Here is a 6,603-nt window from a genome sequence, read left to right on the forward strand (position 1 = left end):
TTATTTATTTTGGCTAAAATCAACACCGTTTGTCAGAATACATAAGTTAGTATCATCAGCTGGGGAAGCCGACGTCAGCCAACTAACACATGAGATAGTATTTTGCTAGTGATAATGCTAAGGTTAGCCAGCCAGCTGCAACACAACCACGCTGAATAACTTTAGTAATCTGCAAACAGCAAACCCTCCGAATCATCTGGGTGAAGCTAGCTGACAGTATTTATGACATTAGCCACCTAAAATCACAATATATTCCACAAGCTTTGCAGTAAGTTAGCTTTGACTTTGGACTTTGTGTTGTGGGTCATTTAAGGACGTTAGCTGCCTCCATTTATAAGCTAACGTTAGCTCGTTGTGCACAGTCCACAGGCAACCAAGGAACAACCCGTTCACTCATTGGCAATCAATCGTGATTAATACATAAAAATTATAAGTAAAACTGTCTTCAAAATCTTACGTATGAAACCTTTAACATTACAAAGGAAATAAAATAACTAAATAAATATGTTAGCTGTAATCTTTCAGTTTCTGGAGTCAGTATTGTGTAAACAGGGTTGAAGAAGTATTCAGATCCTTCCTAAAGCTTCCTCCACCACTGGTTTTACAGTGTAATTGTCCTGTTTCCTCTCAGAGGTTCCCAATAGATTGCAGGAGACCAGTTACCTTGAAACAAGCTTAATAATCTAAAGCAAATACTGCCTGATAAGGAGAAACTCGATGTTCTCGTTCAGGATGTTTGTGAATTTGCAGGTTTCTGGGCCGTAAAGCTAAAATGAGCTTCTTGCATTATTCCCGCTCGCTCTGCTAAAACTGCGCCGTTAACTGCACCACTGTCGCGGTCAGTGAGCTTTACAGCAAAAGGTTAAAGTAATAAAGAGTTGAAAAGGTCGGCAATCGGGCTGTCAGCTGTAACGGCTGAACAAGAGGCTCAGAGAGTAAATCTGGCTGTGGACTTAATTAGTTTTAGTCAGAATAAAGTGTCCTGACTGCACTCGCTGGACGACGATTTACTTACTGGGGATTTCTGTGATGGTCTAAAAAGTATGCGGACAAATAAAATGTTCACTGAAGCATCAAATCCAACTAATCTTCACTCTCTAAATATTGGAAACTGGCTGCAGGACGCTGAGGAACTGAAGTAACACAACTTAATCCTCCAAAAAAACTGGAGTCAGTCTTTCACATTAATTAAACTCAACTTAAAATTAATTATTGAAGTAACTCAAATTTGTGCTGTATTTTGATTATTGGTGATTTAATTTGTTCCACTGACTCAATTTCTTTAAAATGACTTTATATTATAATAAAATATAAGCCCCAAAGGCCCATAGCTAATTGGCTGCCATTTTGATAATTGATTAGTTATAAATTGTTAAAAATAAAGCTGTTTTTACAGGTTTCAAATAAGTTTGATGAAAAGCTGCTTATGAGCTTAACTTTCATTAACTGAATGGAATTAATACAAATAGTTACTTCTACTCAAATCAAATATTTTATACATTATAAAATATATATTTCAGATGTTTAGAGTTAGTGTTTCTGCACACTTATTTCCATGTGTAACGTTATTTAGGAAGCTTTCAGTAATTAAACTGTATTTAATAATATTTTAATAATCGATAAATAGACCAAATAATATTTCTTAATAATCTAATCACTGTAATCACTGTAATTACTTACTACTAAGTAGATTTTTAGTTTTATCTTTGTTCTCTGACATAAGAGCAAAAATCTGAATCCTAGAAATCAGCGGCTTCTAACAAATCACGGATATGAACAAAAAATAAGATAAAACTTGTTTGTATATCACTTCTTGCATGAATCTTAATGTGAAGTTGAAACAGGAAACGGTCTTTAGATTTTACAGAGATATCTCACGGCAAAACCTATTTATACAACGTTTTAAAGGAACTTAAACAGAATAAAGTTGTTTTCTTTTATGTTATAGACTGTAAAGTGCACAGAAAACCACCGTTATAGCATTCATATGATATTTTCTGTTTCTTTTGATTGTAAAAACTTAGATTTATACGTTAAAATATAAAGTTCCAGAAACAACAGCTGCCAGTTTTCACCGTAAAAATAATTTTCAGAGATCAACGCCTCAGTGGTTGATACGTATGCGACCTGCGTGGTTGGTGCACAACAAAAGGTTTTTAAGAAACAACATCTGATACAAGTCGTAAAAAAATCTGAGCTGCAGCTCTTCAGCGTACACGCCCGTGTGGGGGCCATGTGGACAGGGGGTCTTTGTACTCTGGTCAGGGTGGAGTTCAGGGGGAATTTGGTTTAATGACATGAACACACACACATGCCAAACACTGAGACGTTGACATGCTGCCGCCCCTCCCCAACAACTTAAATTACTTTTAGTGAGTAGCTTTCACAATTCATGATGTGTAAGAACTAAATGGAGACGACATTTTTTTATTGTTTCCTTTTTCCTTAAAGACATATTTATGGATATTTCATATTATATTCAAAAAAAAAAAAAAAAAAAAATTAAAAAGCCTTTTTTTACAATTCTCTGTCTGTGTTATATAATTATATTTTATGGTGTTCGGTTTTCCCCGGCATTGTTCGTCTAATGCAACATGACGATGTTTATCAGAGACTAAAGACTATTTTGTGTTCATATGTTCAATCTGAAAATAAATTCTAAACTCTAAAAATAAAATTTTGTTCACAGAAATGAAGGAAATCCCTATAGAGCAGCCCCAACGCCATGTTTCACTGATATGTATGAAAATCGGTACACACTTAGATCATGACAAGACGTATAAAAAAGTCTCTTAGACCCATAACCCTAACCCAACAGCAATCCGGCCATTGTTAATTTTTTCGAGTTAGTTTGACTTGATTATTGATGATTTTGACCAAAGCGGGATTAAATTTTATCTGGAGCTGTTGTCATAGCAACAGTCCTTAAACTCGAGGTTTACAGACAGTTAGCCGACCCCACTGCACACTGGCAACCACAGCTGTAAGAAAATAATGACTTTATGTTTCATCTTCATCCACAAAAACTCTCAACAGTGAACAAGATGTCATTGTGCAGATAACCTCCTGCAGGGCCCTGATCTGATCTGGAACTTCAATAAACCTGCTCTAAGTGGAGCTGAGCATCTGAAAGGACTGAGTCAAACTCTGTCAGAGCCAAAACAGAAGCTGCTTTCTGAGACCAGGTCTGCAACCCCCCCCCCTCCCTCCATGTACTCTGGCCGGCACGCTCACATGTGGCTTCCTCAAAAAGCCGCCTCTGTGCTGCCGGCAGATTCTGGATAAGGTAAATGCTCGCTCTGGTCATTATCCCCCCCCGGCTTCACCTCAGCAGCGAGGACTGAGTTCAAGGTTACTCTGTGAGGAGAGAAAAGCTCTGACACACAGGAGAGTTCAAACACGGGACAGCAGCATTTCACCTCATATGTACTTTAATATGCAGGAGCTCATGTTCAACCAACTCTCACTGATGGACTAAAGTATGTGATTCTAACAGCTCTCACATCAAAACAATGACAAAAGTCTGATGAGGTGGTGAAGCAGCGTGGGATCATGGGAGTTGTTGTCTTCACCACCATTGGTGTCATTGCAGTCAGCTTCTCCCGGTTAGGATTCCTTCAGTGTTCATGGTTCAGGAGGTTTCTACCGGGAGCCCAATGATCCACAGAGGTCTCCTCCTCTCCAACACAAACAGACCCGCTGATTAAAACCACCAAACACACTGAATAAAGCAGTTCCACCTTAAACACACTGAATAAAGCAGTTCCACCTTAAACACACTGAATAAAGCAGTTCCACCTTTACAATCACTGCTTCTCCCACGCTGTTGGACAGACAAAGGACGTCCCGGAGGGGCTGCGAGCCGAGCTGCTGCTAACGTTAGCTCAGCTTGTTTCTCTGATAACTTAAGATCCAGACGTCCGATGACTAAAATCCTTCATCCGGTTCAAATCTAGAGTTAAAAAGCACCAAGATCTAAACAGTGGATGGTAACAATGTGGCTTCAGACTGGATCAACAGTCAATGTATGACAGCTTCTGGCAGACAACCACAACGCTGACGCAGGCACAAAGGGGATATGACGCCATCGACAGGCGACCGGTGAAACGCAGCGTTACCTAAATAAAATGACAGATTTCTCTGAGTTTGAACATTGTTGGAAACATTTGGGATAATGGAAGAACTCAACTCAAAAAAAGTTAAATTTACTGTCAGAATGTTGTTTTTTCATTATTTGGGTGAACTGACCCCTTCCAGCCTGACAAATGGTAATTTTATCTAATCTTGAAAACAAATGGAGCATATTTGTCACACCCAGCTCCTTAAGTACACTTGAGGGAGATCATCCTCCTCGACTGGGTGTGACTGAATTAGATGAAATAGGAGTAATTTACTGATTTATTGTTTTATTTGGAGTGCTGCATTTTTCATCAGCGGTGGAAAACAACCAAGTGTTAACTCAGGTAAAGTCCACATTTGGACTTATTATTATAATTAATTCCACTTAAATTGTCTTTATATAAATGTTGAATTTATTCAGTTTTCTCAAAATAAAGCAAATTAATACATTACCTGTAAAAACAGCTGACATACAATAAACAAAGTTTAAAATTGTGTTTTTTTACGTCACAAACATCTTTCTTTTGGGGATCATTGAGAATTATTCAGACTTATGATGATTAATAAACAGCATTATAATGTTTACACTGTTATAAAGATATAAAGTCAATAAAATGAGTCAGTGGAACAAACTGAAATTAAATCTCCAATATTTAAAACAACTTTAAGTTCACTCACAACAACTGAGTTGCTTCAACAATTTATTTTTTGAGTTTAATTTGATGTGATGAGTGATTTTATTGAGATGAGTTGTCAGATTTTTTAATTTTTTTTTATTGTCGAGTCACATGATCAAACCGAGAACATCAACAAAGGACCCTGCAGTGATCATTGCATAGCTGAATGTGATGAAGAAACAAGGATTAAATTGAATATGATTCAATCACAGGGGACATGGAGTAATTTGTTGTAGAAAATATCACATAATTGAGTTTGTTGCAAACCTTTTTAAACCTCCCGCCTTCACTCGGAGGAGGTAGAGGAAGCATGGAGTGACGCAGCGAAGACTCCCAGGATGATCCCAAGTTTTATCTGAGCGCACACATGTGAAACAGGAGCCTCGCTCTGAGATAAGCAGAGAGACCCGGCGGCACCTACTTTACACAGCGCTGTCACTGCCGGTGAGAACTCTCTGTGGGAAATACATGATAGTGGTGAAAAGGATGTCATGGGTCAACAAGGGAAGAACACAGGAGAAGAAAGCCTTTGAAGAGACTGAATTTATGTGGACAGGGTGGATTAGCTCATAGCTCTGGGAAACATTTTTCAGAAGTCTTTCTTCCAGTCGTCTGCTGAGGACTTATCAAGAGATAAACCAGTGAGGACACACAGAGACCTTTAATAAATACTCCCCTGAAGGGAAAATATGAATGTCAAAGTAGAAAAATGTGATTTATTTTCAGTTACACTAAATGCTCTTGAATACTCTTTTTTATTGCTTATGAGAGTTTATGGAAGAAATTAAAGGAAACTGGAACAACACTCAATCAATTATAAAGCAAGAATATCAGGGCCATTTTCACAGGGATCCCTTTGACCCCTAACCTCAAGATATCTGAATGAAAATAGGAACCAACAAGTCTGACCTTTGTAGTTTTTTGCATGTGGTATGAATGTGTTATTTTAGTGTATTTGAGCATTTGTGCATACTGGGATCCATAAACATAAACTGGGAATGACTACATGAGTCAATGCCCCACTTGTGCCCCCCAGTCAAAAAAGTTTAAAATGGACTGCAGCAGTGTCGACAGGTCTTTCTTTGCACAACGCTCATAACAATGCCGTTGCTTCTTTTTCTATTGTAGAATCATTTAACTGGTACAAATTTCTTTGAGATGAAGCTCACTGGTTTATCAGAACCCAGATCATCAGTTTGCTACAGAACAGCACCCACATGACGAGCATCCACCTGAAATGAACACAGACTGTAAAACTGCAGACCCGCCAAAACCGGATCACTACACCACAGTGTCTTTACTCAGTCAAAAGCCTGTTGGCAACCAGTGGAGCTCAAGTCCTTTTCAGGGGGGTCAAGCTCCTAATGGGTCCTCCTGATGTTTACTGTGAGTACGAGTAAAAAAAAATAAGACCAGAAGATCTTGTTTCATTCATAAACTGTAAGTTTAGACATTTCAGGCTGGGGAACTTTGTCATATTAGTGGTCAGACCCAACGTTAGCCAGCAGATGTCAGTGTGACTCTACAGTGTTGATTTAGATGAAAGGTTCTGTGTTTGACTGAACATGTTGTTGCTTTCAGACGTCAGGTCCTTCTGATGCTGATTCTAATTGAACTGAATGCAGCGTTTCATCTGGATGTTATCATGATTATAAAATGACTGACAAATGTTCTTCTGCTCTGAACATGAACTCTGAACTTTGTGGTGTTTCAGGAGGAAAAGTGCCTCAGTTATTCTCTCATATTAGTTTCACAGTTTCTCCATCAGCTTTGTATGAGACCCTGGAATGAAGACAAGAAGAAAATA

This window comes from Dicentrarchus labrax, unplaced genomic scaffold (assembly GCF_905237075.1).
Source record: "Dicentrarchus labrax unplaced genomic scaffold, dlabrax2021, whole genome shotgun sequence".
NCBI lineage: Eukaryota > Metazoa > Chordata > Actinopteri > Moronidae > Dicentrarchus > Dicentrarchus labrax.